Raw genomic sequence first — 13,846 nt, forward strand, 5'->3', positions numbered from 1 at the left:
TTACATGTTTCAATAAGATCACCTCTTATCCTTCTAAACTCCAATTTGTACAGACCCAACTTATTCAATCTTTCTTCATAGGATAAGCCCTTCCCAGGAATATGTTGAGTGAACTTTTTCTGAATAACTTAAACATAGAAACTAGAAGCAGGAGTAGGCCATTCAGCCCTTTGAGCCTGCTCTGTCATTCATTATGATCCTAGCTGATCATAAAATTCAATATCCTGACTTCCACCCATATCCCTTGATCACTTTACCTCCAAAGGCTATATCTAATTTCTCCTTGAAATCACACAACGTTTTGATTTCAACTATTTTCTGTGGGAGTGAATTCCCCACATTCACCACCCTCTGGCTGAAGAAATTTCTCCTCACCTCAGTCCTAAAAGTTTACCTCTTTTCCTCAAACTACGACCCCTAGTTCTGGACACCCTAATGTAGTTATATTATTTTTCAAATAAATGGACCAAAACTGTACGCAGCATTCCAGATGAGGTCTCATCAAGACACCTCTACTATTATATTCCATTCCCCTTTGCAATAAACACCAACATTTCATTTGCTGTACCTGCATACTAACTTTTCGTGACTCATGTACCAGGACACCCAGATCCCTCTCTAACACTGGGTTCTGTAATCTCACTCTATTTAAATTTTCCATTCTTCCCTGCCAAAATGGACAAGCTCACATTTTCCCACAAAGGTGGGACCTTTCTCCTGCAAGCAGTGGTGGAAGGATGGATCAGTCAATCACTTCCTGCCTGTGATCGATTGATTTTTGCTGGCCAGGTGTATTAATGGATACAGAGCCAAGATAGGATAGAATAAGTACAGAGCAACCAGCTCAAGAGCTGAATAGTGTCTTGTTCCTGATGGGGGAAGTACATATTCTTCATGTGAAAACATTCATAGAATCGAATCCTACAGTGCAGAAGGAGGCCATCCAGCCCATAGAGTCTGCAGTGAACACAGTCCCACCCAGGCTCTATCCCCATAACCCCATGTATTTACTCTAGCTAATCCCCCTAACACTAAGGAGCAATTTAGCATGACCAATCCACTTAACCCACACATCTGTGAATTGTGGGAGGAAACTGGAGCACCCGGAGGAAACCCACGCAGACATGGGGAGAATGTGCAGACTCCACACAGACAGTGACCCAAGCCAGGAATCGAACCCATGTCCCTGGCGCTGTGAGGCAGCAATGCTAACCATTGTACCACCGACTTCAATTCAGCGACTATCCTTGACACAAGGACTGTGCTAATCTACGATTCATTAACCTGTGTCAATATTGGCTCCACTATCTTCATTTTGTGTTTAAACCAAAAGATTTCTTAACCAAACGACAGGGATTCAGCTTAATAAGAATATGCAATCGGGCTGTTGAATGGAATTATTTAAGTATTGGACATGCCATGCATGTAGAATCATGTGGTGTGACCCATGGCATAAGGGCTAGAGCAGAATTAGGCTCGAGAATTTTGCACTAGTTTGAGTTGAAGCACAATGACTAACATATTAGCTGGGATCCTGGGCACCCATGTAAATTAGATGGCTTAGTTTGAAATCAATTCAATAATTGGAAAGAGCCCCTCTAACCTTTTATTGAACAAACAAAGCCTAGTGCGGATAGGACCAAGTCTTGGAAACATAGGAGAGGTACTGAGGGGAATCATAAAGCAGTGATTATGGAATAGGAATTTGCTGCTTGTGGTAGGGAGGGTACACTGAGGGAAAGGAGTAGGTGTACAATTTCAAGATCCTGAGAAAGAAGCAGTGAGGATAGGGTAGTCTAGGAACAAGGCATTATCAGCTTCTCCATTGTAGTTGCAGCTACGACAAGTCCTGATATATAACAATAGGACGAAATTGGGGAGGTGATGGCCTAGTGGTATCATTGCTAGGCTATTAATCCAGAAACTCAGCTAATGTTCTGGGGACCCTGGTTCGAATCCCACCACGGCAGATGATGGAATTTGAATTCGATTAAAAAAATCTGGAATTAAGAATCCACTGATGACCATTGTTGATTGTCAGAAAAGCACATCTGGTTCAATAATGTCTTTCAAGGAAGGAAATCTGCTGTCTTTACTTGGTCTGGCCTACATGTGACTGCAGAGCCACAGTGATGTGGTTGCCTCTCAACTGCCCTCTGAAATGGCCTAGCCAGTCACTCAGTTCAAGGGTAATTAGGGATGGGCTATAAATGCTGACCAGCCTGCGTCGCTCATGTCCCACAGATGAATAAAAAATGGAGAATAGCCTAAAATAACACGTCACCGGGGATTCTTCTCCAGCTACAACATTGATACACAAGCGATGTATCACAGCCCTGTTTAAGACATTCTGAATAAAGAAGGTGAAGATACAATTTCAACTGGGTTTCTCCTCCTATTCGAGCTTTCACGAGCTGGTGGGTGCAGCATGGGGGACATAAGGCTGACTGCCTCGTCCTGTGGATATCACACAACAGCTAAGGGGAAAGAAGGCAGAGAGCAGGAAACAACAGCAGGCTTTGTAATTACCTCAAGCAAATAAATACAGTTATTTGGGCTTAAGTGCGTCCCTAATACATGTGCATTTTACATTAACTCCATAAAATGCTGAAACCCAAACTACTTGTCGGCAGTTCCTGTATCCGGTCTGTTTAATTACTATCCTCTTGAAAGGGTATATGTGGCTGGATTCTGATTAACCCTTTCCATCCTGCTTCTTTCTACACTCTCCATTGCAGTGTTAAACACTGGAGTGTTAAACTCTCCCACTGAGTTTATTCCCTGTCGTCTGACTGTGAAAAATCCCCCGGGTTTAAACACAAAATGAAGAAACGGCACCACAGTTGATACCTTGGTGGGTTATTGGTACCTTACATTATTGGGGCTGCTCGCTGGCTGCTGAGAACGGGGGTGAGGGGGTGGGGAGAAACTGGAAGGATGAGGTATCCTGGTCTGTTTTGTGCTTTGACTGGTGGTGTGGCATAATGGATGGTCACCTTGGAGCGAGGTACCTGGGTACCTTGTCATCCCGAGAACCATGCAGGGACCTGGGAAACAAGTACACATAGAAGATAGGAGCAGGAGGAGGCCATTCGGCCCTTCGAGCCTGCTCCACCATTCATCACGATCATGGCTGACTAGCCTAATCCTGCTTTCTCCCCATTACCTTTGATCCCATTTGCCCCAAGTCTAGACACCGTTTGAATACATTCAATGTTTTGGCATCAACTACTTCCTGAGGCAATGAATTGCACAGGCTCACCACTCTTTGAGTGAAGAAATGTCTCCTCACCTCCATCCTAAATGGTAAGTGGAGAAACTAGACCCAATCAAATAGTACAAACTGGTTCAGCACTAAGGACATTCAGAACAACTCACTTCCATTTGGTAGGATTTCTAATGGATCAGACCAACCTCTCGTGTCCTACCTCAGTATTGTACTCTGATGCGCCTTCATTTGGAGATGGTGAGAATACATGAGTGGACGAGGACAGTACAGCTAGCCTCATGTGTGGTCTTACTCTGGGTGCTCCAGCTTCCTCCCACAGTCTAAAGATGTGTACGTTAAGCGGATTGACCATAGTAAATGCCCAGGGTTACGGCTATAGGGTGGAGGGGGTAGGCCTGGGTAAGATGCTCTTTTGGAGAGTCAGTGCGAACCTGATGGGCCGAATAGCCTCCTTCTGCACTGTAGGGATTCTATGGTTCGATACAGCAGGTGAATGGAGATTCCAGGTTGCCTCTGTGTTGTTACGTATTTTAGTCAACAGTTTTCCAGTGATGGTTCAGACAAACATAGGCCTAAGCTTGATCTTTTGATTAAACAGGTTGTGTATCACAGAGAGACTCAGGAAGATTTACACTGAAAATCAGTGAGCGGGGCCTATTCCCGCTGGAGAGGCCGGCAGCATAGCACTAAGCGGGCCACAGCGCATGAGCAGAGATTGGCACATGCACAGTAGCCCCACACTGCCGGTCTCCCGATCGCTGGCCAGCCCCGCGACCTCAAATTGCTGACCGTGCAATCCCCCACCCCCCCAATCGCTTGCCTCCCAGACATCTCCCAATTTCCCCTCCGCCAGCTCCGATGTCTGATTGCCCCGACCACCCCAACGCGCCCCCCCCCACCCAGCAATTCCGACACGCCCCCCCCCCTCCTCCTCAGCAGCCCCCCACCCTGATGGCCAGCCCCAATCAGCCCCTTCTCTCCCTCTGCCACTGATCCCGACTGCAGAGTGGCAGCGGGAACCCCATCCCCTCAGATCTCCCCCATAGGCCCCGCCTCCAATAGGCCCCACCCCCTTGGCACTGCTCAATGCCCGGTGGGCAGTGCCATGGTGCCTCTTGGGCATTGCCAGTTTGCCCCTTGGCGGTGCCAAGGGGCCAGGCTGGCAGTGCCAGGTTGACAATGCCCAGAGGGCACCCCCTTACCCCTGACCTCCTGGGGGGCCTCCATGGCCCCTCTTCACTCCAGCAGGGTTGGGCTGCCAGCTTGCCGTGAGTGGGGAGCAATTGTAAATGCTGCTGGAGTGAACCAGTCCTGGCGGGGGGGCGGGGGAGCGGGAGAGAGAGACTAGTAAGCCCGGAGAATTCAGTCCCGGGCCCGCTAATGATATTAAAATGCTGACCTTAATTTTAAATCAGCTCCGAGCTGATTGCTGGCACGGAGCTGACAACTCCAGAAATCTGGGCCTTGGAGATGTGTGGAGGTCGTGGCACCCAGTGGGGAGCCTGCAAAATGGCCTCCGTTGATGTCTCCTGCCCCGTTGCCCTGCTCTAGCAGGGCAACGGGCTGGGAGAATCGCCCCCGTCAATCTTCTCCCCTACCCATTCCCACACTTTTCCTCCAGGTACTTCCCTGCTAACTCCCTCCATGTCCTGATGACGCTTTACGTGCAAAACTTTTACCTCACTGGCCTTCTCATTTCTGATGTCCAAACTCCACCTTCTGTCCTCTGGGGTTTCAATCATTAACTGTAGTGATTAGCTCATCAATTCCCCATGTAATATTCGGTTTGGCCACCACAAGGTATCTCCTTTCCCCGCTCCCCGTCCCCCCAAAGAAAACAAAACCGGCTTCCTGACTTTTCCTTTGAACGTAAATGCAGTTAGAACTTGATAAAAGAGTTCATCAGCAGCGCAACCACACCGAGGACAACATATGGGGAAGCCATCAGTCACAATACCCACACTGGCTGACAGGAGCTCTGCAAAGCAACAATAACATCCTTGTCCACGTAATAGTCACTGCAGAATGGGGCCTTACCACCATTACAATAGAGAGATACAGACAGTAAAGGAAGATTCAAACACATGGGGAAGCAGTTGCTGGGTATTTTTTAATATTGCTGCTAAAATGTGAGAGAATCGTTTTGACACGTCTGATGTAATATGCGTAATGTTTCCTTCGTGCGCACTGTCCTTTACTTCTCACAAGCATTTTAAAACATCTCCTTGATAAATTAGGGTTATGTACGTGTGTGCACAATGCACACACACACATATACACAACACATACACACAAACACTCCTGCGCGCACACACACACACACAGCACACAAATGCAAACAGCACACATGCACATAGCACATATGCACACACGTACACACAGTACACATGCACAAGCACACGCACATAGGACACAGCACATACACGCATACACACAGCACAAATGCACACAGCGCACACACACACAAACGCACCCATACACACAACACACACAAACACACACAAATTCACACACAGATGCACACAGCACACACACACAAACACACACAATGCACACACACACAGCACATACACACAAATACACACGTGCACAACACACGCAATATACACACACATGCACATGCTCATACACCTAGATTAAAAAATTGCAAATTTATTATCCAAACCTATGATCTAGAGTTGCTAACTCTCCAGGATGAGCCTGGAGTTCCCAGGAATTGAAGATTAATCTCCAGGACTCTGTTGTGTGGAATTCTGAAGGAAAATTATCAGGACATAAAAAAAACCCTTTTCTGTCATTCTCTTTGAACATTTCTCTTTACCAGATATAAAAACACTGAAAACTGGGAGAGGCTGGGGGGAGGAAGGCTGTTTAGCTGACAGTCAACCGTCATCCAATTGGATAAGGAGTCTTTTTGCTTTCCAATTGGTGTAGCAAGGTAGTGAGTCACAAGGGTGGATGTGTTGGCCGACTAATGAGGAGCACGGGGGTAAGTCATGTGATCAACCTTCAGCAATACATTGAATTATGGTTGGCAACCCTACTTGTCCCCAACTCTTATGAGTGTGCAAATAAGCATTAATCGGCAAATTTAACTTAAACAATCATTTGTTCTTTGCATAGTCCTGACAGAGAAGGCCCAGCTTTAGTTAGTGAAATAATTATCGCAAGGGAAACTCTTACAGGAATTCAATCTGTATTAATGGGTGGAGGATAGAAGAATGACGCCAGGGAAAGCTCCCACTATTAGCTCTCACTATTCCTCTATAAGCAGTGAGGAAGATTATAGATTAGTGTACGAATTCCACTTTGAAACATTACACATCAGTTTACAGATGGTGCCAGTTTACCACCACGCCTTCTACCAGAAAAATGACTGCAGGATGTTCCAGTTTATTATCAGCCTCTGCTCCGCCAATACCACCTACTGTTCTAAAAACATTAACCTGAAGATCACCATGGGGAGGCAATGGCCTAGTGGTATTATCGCTAGACTATTAATCCAGAAACTCAGCTAATGTTCTGGGGACTTGGGTTCAAATCCCGCCACAGCAGTTGGTGGAATTTGAATTTAATACAAAATACCTGAAATTAAGTATCTACTGATGACCATTAAACCATTGTTGATTATTGGAAAAACCCATCTGGTTCAGTAATGTCCTTTAGGGGAGGAAATCTGCCGTCCTTACCCGATCTGGCCTACATGTGACTCCAGAGCCACAACAATGTGGTTGACTCTCAACTGCCCTCGGGCAACTAGGGATGGGCAATAAATGGTGGCCAGCCAGTGATGCCCATGTCCCATGAATGAATAAAAAAAACATTGCTAAGATTACCTGCAGACACTAGATTACAATGACGAAGCAATGTCACATTTCATTTTTTCACCTAAGAACCCAGGACTTTTACAGTTGTTCTGAGAGTCACTTTCTGTGATTCTATCCATTATCTCCTGAAAATCAAACCCCATGGACTATTGTCAGAGCACAGAACTGGGCCAGTTTATCAGGAACTTCATTTAAGAAGAAAGGTTAAGGTGTTTCTTCTGGTTTTCTTGAGTAAATTGAGAGTTTTAAGTTAACTTATTTTGAAGATTTCAAGCTTGCAATGAATTATTTATGATATTTCCCCTGGTCAGACGACCAATACAATTATTTCATTCACTAACTGACCACAGAGTTGGAAGAAAGCCCTCATAACTTTGGTCCATAGAGACTTGTGGAGCCTTCCTGTAATAAAAGCCTTACCGGCATCTACAAGGTTTCCAAATCAAATATTTAAACACCCAGTTTCAGTATGTTAATGGTTAAGGTAAAAATGGATCCACAAAGTGTGTTATAAAAGTGATCCTCAGAATAACTGTAAAATCCTGGGATATCATGTGGAAAAATAGAATGTTATGACACCAGGAAAGAGGATAGAGAATGCATGCGTAAACAAACCACTTTGATCAAGTAGAATGGTTCATTATGGGGAGAATTAACTTCAAAGGGGACGTGAGCTGAATGTTAAAGATGGAGGCCACTCAATCTCACTCAAAGGGAATAGGTGTGTGCAATGGGTCAATCGACAAAGCCATTGGGGTCAACGGTGGGAGAGACTGTAAGAGGCAATTGAATGTGTTTCAGAAGAGAGAAGGGATCGAAGTATTTGGCAAGAAAGTGGGTAGATGGGGTTGAGATCCAAATGCGTCAGGCATGCTGAATTTTATGATCACTTTTACTATTTCTAAATGATATTTCGTTTCAAAAAAAGAAAAATGATTGTTGCAAAGGAACAGGAGGAGGCCATTTAGCCCCTTGAGCAAGTTCTGCCATTCAATTAGATCATACCTGATCTGTAATCTAATTCTTCAGACCCGCCTTGGCCCCATATCCCTTGATACCTTTGGTTGACAAAGATCCCAGACCTCAGAAGTAAAATTAACATTCTATCTACCATTAATTATCATTTGTGGAAAAGAGTTGCAGACTTCCATCAGCCTTTGAAATTAGGAAATATTGTGCACACAATCGTAAAAGGCCTGGTCCTTTTTCAAGACTCTGTCCCATGGTCCTAATCTCCCTCACCAAGAATAATAGTTTCTCTCGATTTACCCTGTCAATTCCTCTTAATTCTTGAAAGCTTCAATGAAATTGCCCAGAATCTTCCAAATCCCAAGGACTACAACCCGAGTTTGTGTAATTTTTACTCCTAATTGAATCCTCAGTGTCTCGGTATCATTCAGGTAAAGCTATGATGCACTCCCTCCAATGCACCTTCCAGAGGTGGATTGCCTAGAACTGCTTGCACCACTCAGGGTCTAACCAGGGCTTTGGCTGGCGGATGTGTAACTTCTACTTTCTTGTACTCTAGTCCTCTAGATATAGAGATTACCATTCCAATAACCTTTCTGATTATTTTCTCTATCTGTTCATGACATTTTAATGATCTATGCACACGGATCTCCAAATTTCTTTGGACCTCCACTGTTTCCAGCTTTTTACCATTTATAAAGTACTCTGTTCTGTTCTAGGTTCCAATCTAGGTTCCTACATTTTCCTAGATTGATGGCACAGTGGCAAAGTGGTCAGCACTGCTGCCTCACAGCTCCAGGGACCAGAGTTCAATTCCGGCCTTGGGTGACTGTCTGTGTGGAGTTTGTACGTTCTCCCCTTGTCTGCATTTCCTCCAGGTGCTCCGGTTTCCTTGCACAATCCAAAGATGTGCAGGTTAGGTGGATTGGCAGTGCTCAATTGCCCTTTAGTGCCCCAAGATGTGTAGGTTGGATGGATTATCTATGGTAAATGTGTGAGGTTACTGGGATCGGGTGGGGGAGAGGGCAAGATACTCTGTCAGAGAGTTGGTGCAGACTTGCAGGCATCTTCTACAAAATACAAAGAATACAAAGAACAATACAGCACAGGAACAGGCCCTTCGGCCCTCCAAGCCTGCGCTGCTCATGTGCCCAACTAGACCATTTGTTTGTATCCCTCTATTCCCATTTTAGGGACTCTATGGGGGGAATTTTCCTGTCCTGTCCATTTTCCACAGTTTCACCCATTCATGTAATCTATTAATAACCTTTCATAATTATGCGTCTCCATCTACACTATTTATGATGCCGCCTACCTTTTTGTCATCAACGAATTTGGTTATGTGGCTTTCTATCTCATCATTTAGCTCATTAGTAAATATGGTGAAGAGTTGAGGTCCCACATCAGATCCCTGTGGGCTTCTACGAGCCACTTCCTGCTAATTAGAGAACCTGCCCATTATCCCTATTCTCTGTCGCCTGCCAATCAACTGATCTCCGAACCAGGTCATCAATTTGCCTTCCATTTCATAAGCTATAACTTTAACTAATCTATAATCTGCCTTTTGGAACTCCATAGAAATAACGCCCCTCTTCCAACTTTAGTCACGTCTTCAAACATTTACTGAGGTCCATCAGGCTGGACCTACCCATTACAGACCCAAGCTGACTCTCTCTGATCTGAAAATGTGCAAGGTGTTACACTCACGCTTAATTATAGACTCTGACTATATCCTGATGACAGATGTTAGGCTGACTGGTCCATAATTCCCTTAAGAACAGTTACCGCAGCTGAACATGGATGAATGCTTACATTAACCTGGGTGAGCTTTCTTAGTAAATTGCTTATACAACACAAGAGGATGTAACTGTGCAAAGTGGCAGTCTCTCGGAACCTTCATTATAGTTACAGGTGATTCTTTATAGAATCCCAGCAGTGCAGAAGGAGGCCATTCAGCCCATCGCACCTTCACTGACAACAATTCTACAAAGGCCCTATCCCCATGACCCCACATATTTACCCTGCTAATTCCCCTGACACTAAGGGGCAATTTAGCATGGACAATACCTAACCTGCGCATTTTTGGGCTGTGGGAGGAAATTGGAGCACCCGGAGGAAACCCATGCAGACAAGGGGAGAACATGGAAAGTCCGCACAGACAGTGACCCAAGGCCGGAATTGAACCCGGGTCCCTGGTGCTGTGAGCCAGCAGTGCTAACCATTGTGCTACCATGCTGCCCCTTATGCAGTTATCTTGTGTTGCATTTGTGCATTTGATTGGTTGAAGCTTCAGGAGCAGTGGAATGTGCACTGGGCTAGGTTCCGCAGTACCATGGCAACAGGAAAGCAATACCTCCATGTGATTATTTTAATACAGAGATTTGCAACCATTTCGACATTGGATGTTGGCTTTGGGAATCTGTGCCATCTTCTTTCCCTCACAAGATTGCAGCTGAGACAGGAGTAGTGTCAGAGCTCGGAAGATATTCGGACACAGCCTTTGCGAGTGATGGATCCTTTATTACCTTATCTTATTGATAAGGAGAGAACTGGAGAATTCAGTCAGCCTTTTTATAGGGCACAACTTCCAGTAAAGATAATTGTTTCTCATCACGCAGACCGGTAAATTATTTACATATGATAGAAAGAGGTAAGCCCGAGACAATAGCTGTTTAATTGCCTCCCATTGGTAATGTCATAATCTTTAGTGGTGGACAGATAGAATGTCTGTTCAGACAATGGTCACTTAATCATGTCTTAATTACAGTTTTGGTGCTATTAGCAAGGACATTCAGCTGTGTCCTGTTGATAGATATAGTAAAACATCCACCTCCTGTCTGTGCTGTCTATTTCATGTATATGCAGAAACACAGTAAGAAGTTTAACAACACCAGGTTAAAGTCCAACAGGTTTATTTGGTAGCAAAAGCCACACAAGCTTTCGGAGCTGCAAGCCCCTTCTTCAGGTGAGTGGGAATTCTGTTCACAAACAGAGCATATAAAGACACAGACTCAATTTACATGAATAATGGTTGGAATGCGAATACTTACAACTAATCAAGTCTTTAAGAAACAAAACAATGTGAGTGGAGAGAGCATCAAGACAGGCTAAAAAGATGTGTATTGTCTCCAGACAAGACAGCCAGTGAAACTCTGTGGGGGTTACAGATAGTGTGACATGAACCCAATATCCCGGTTGAGGCCGTCCTCGTGTGTGCGGAACTTGGCTATCAGTTTCTGCTCAGCGACTCTGCGTCGTCGTGTGTCGCGAAGGCCGCCTTGGAGAACGCTTACCCGAATATCAGAGGCCGAATGCCCGTGACCGCTGAAGTGCTCCCCAACAGTGCAGAAACAGCCAGTCTACAGTGAAGGTGCTGCTAATTTTCCTGGCCCCTTGGCCAATCCCCTGCTGAGTTCAGTTCTCCTCTCCCACACTAGCTGTGACACCTGCATTTAGAAAAGTACCTTATCACATCAGTAAATCCTTTCAATGCACATCCCACAATGTTCCAATCCTTGGATGACAATCACTGTTAACCTGTCAGCCTTTCTACACCAGTCATGTCCCACAAGGGTCCCAGAGACTAATCTGTTACTGGGTTTTTGATTGAGGAGGAATCTCCCAGATATTGGAGCAGGAATCGGCCATTCATTCACTTGAGCCTGGTCCACACTCTTCAGATAGGCCATGGCTGATCTGTACTTAACTGTATTTATCTTCCTGTCAATCATATCCCCTGAAATGTTGAGTCAACAAAAGCTTATCAGTCTTAGTCTTGAAAATTATAATTGATCAGCATTTTGGGGAAGAGAATCCCAGATTTCCAATGCTGGGTAAACCTTCTCTATTGCTTGGATAAGTAGTGTAAAATCATCAACGACTGTCCGAATCAATAGAATAGGCAAATGGGGCCTCAGCTCCAACAATGGACTGCTCCCTCAGTACTGCATTGGAGCTCAAGTGCTAGCAGGTACGATTCCTAATTTTGAATATCCTCTCTTCAGGCCATCATTACGCCATAGTCCTGTTGGACATCAGTAGAACATTCAAATCTGGATAGATTAACACAACACCAAGTGATGCAGTTATAGAAAATAGATGCAGACATGGGATATTCGGCCCTTCGAGCCTGCTTCACCGTTCATTATGATCATGGTTGATCATCAAATTCAATATCCTCATCCCCTCCCAACCCATATCCCTTGATCCCTTTAGCCCCAAGTGCTATATCTAATTTCTTCTTGAAATCACACAATGTTTTGGCCTCAACTACTTTCTGTGACCATGAATTCCACACATTCACCACCCTCTGGGTGAAGACATTTCTCCTCACCTCAGTCCTAAAAGGTTTACCCCTTATTCTCAAACTATGACCTCTAGTTCTGGACTCCCCCACCATCGGGAACAACCTTTCTGAATCTACCTTGTCAAATCTGTTAGAATTTGATAAGTTTCTGTGAGATCCTCGCTCACTTTTCCAAACTCCAGTGAATATCTTCCTAACTGACTTAGTCTCTCCTCATATAACAGACCTGTCATCCCAGGAATCAGCCTGGTAAACCTTCGCTGTGCTCCCTCTATAGCAAGGACATCAGCTGAATAAGTGAAGAGCTTAAAATCAATTGCAGCCACATCTCAATGTATCTGTGTTTAAAGTTTACCATGTACCAAGCACGTTGTTCATATAAATTCAGTGGACAACACATGCTACATAGTGAGCCCTGCTATAGAACTGAGTCTGCGCCATCCCTCTATGTCCGCCTTGGGTCAGTCTGCAGCACTCTCTGAATCATAAGGTTATATGAAACCCCACGGCAGGGTCAGGGCACATTATCTGGGCTGACACACCAGTGGGGTCTGAGGGAATCTTACAATCTTGGCAGTGCCATCTTGTTAGATGATGTATTAAATGGAGGTACCATGGCGGCATGGTGGCACAATGGTTAGCACTGTTGCCTCACAATGCCAGGGACCCAGATTCAATTCCGGTCTTGGGTCACTGTCTGTGTGGAGTTTGCACATTCTCCCCGTGTCTGCGTGGGTTTCTTCCGGGTGCTCTGGTTCCCTCCCAAACCCCAAAGATGTGCGAGTGTAGTGGATTGGCCATGATAAATTGTCCATTCGTGTCAGGGGGATTAGCAGGGTCAATATATGGTGTTACAGGGATAGAGCCTGGATGGAATCGTTGTCGGTGCAGGCTCGATGGGCCGAATGGCCTCCTTCTGCACTGTAGGGATTCTATGATTCTATGATGCCATGAACTGTCCCCTTAGGTGGGGATAGAAAATCCCAGGGCATTATTCGAAGAAGAGCAGACCAGTTGTCCCAATGTCCTCAACAACATTTATCCTTCATTCAATCCACCAAAGCCAGGTCTTTCATTGCTATTATGGGGGCCTTACTCTGGGCAAATTGGCTGTCACATTACAGTGCTTTGTTATGTTCAGAGGTTGTGAAAAGTGTGAGTGATACAGGTCCTCTAATTCTCTCTCTCTAGATCCTCCTCCTATTAAGGTAAAAAGAAAACATTACATTAATATCATGCATTTAACATGTTAATGTACCACATAGTCGAAAAGTAGTCAGAGGCTGGCAAATGGAGGAAAACAATTAAGATAGGATCAGGCAGAGGAGTCCAAAGTGTGGGTCCAGGATACCTCTCTGCCCCCCTTCCTCCAACCCAGAAAAAACAACAGATTTTTATCCTTCATCAGCGTGCCTCATACATGAAAGCGAAGAAGGGGGGAGGGGAAGAGAAGGCACAAAGAGGTAACCGAAGAGGCAGCCAGATGTGAGAGTGACACTGCACACATTGTTTGTG

This window comes from Mustelus asterias, chromosome 27, assembly GCF_964213995.1.
Source record: "Mustelus asterias chromosome 27, sMusAst1.hap1.1, whole genome shotgun sequence".
NCBI lineage: Eukaryota > Metazoa > Chordata > Chondrichthyes > Carcharhiniformes > Triakidae > Mustelus > Mustelus asterias.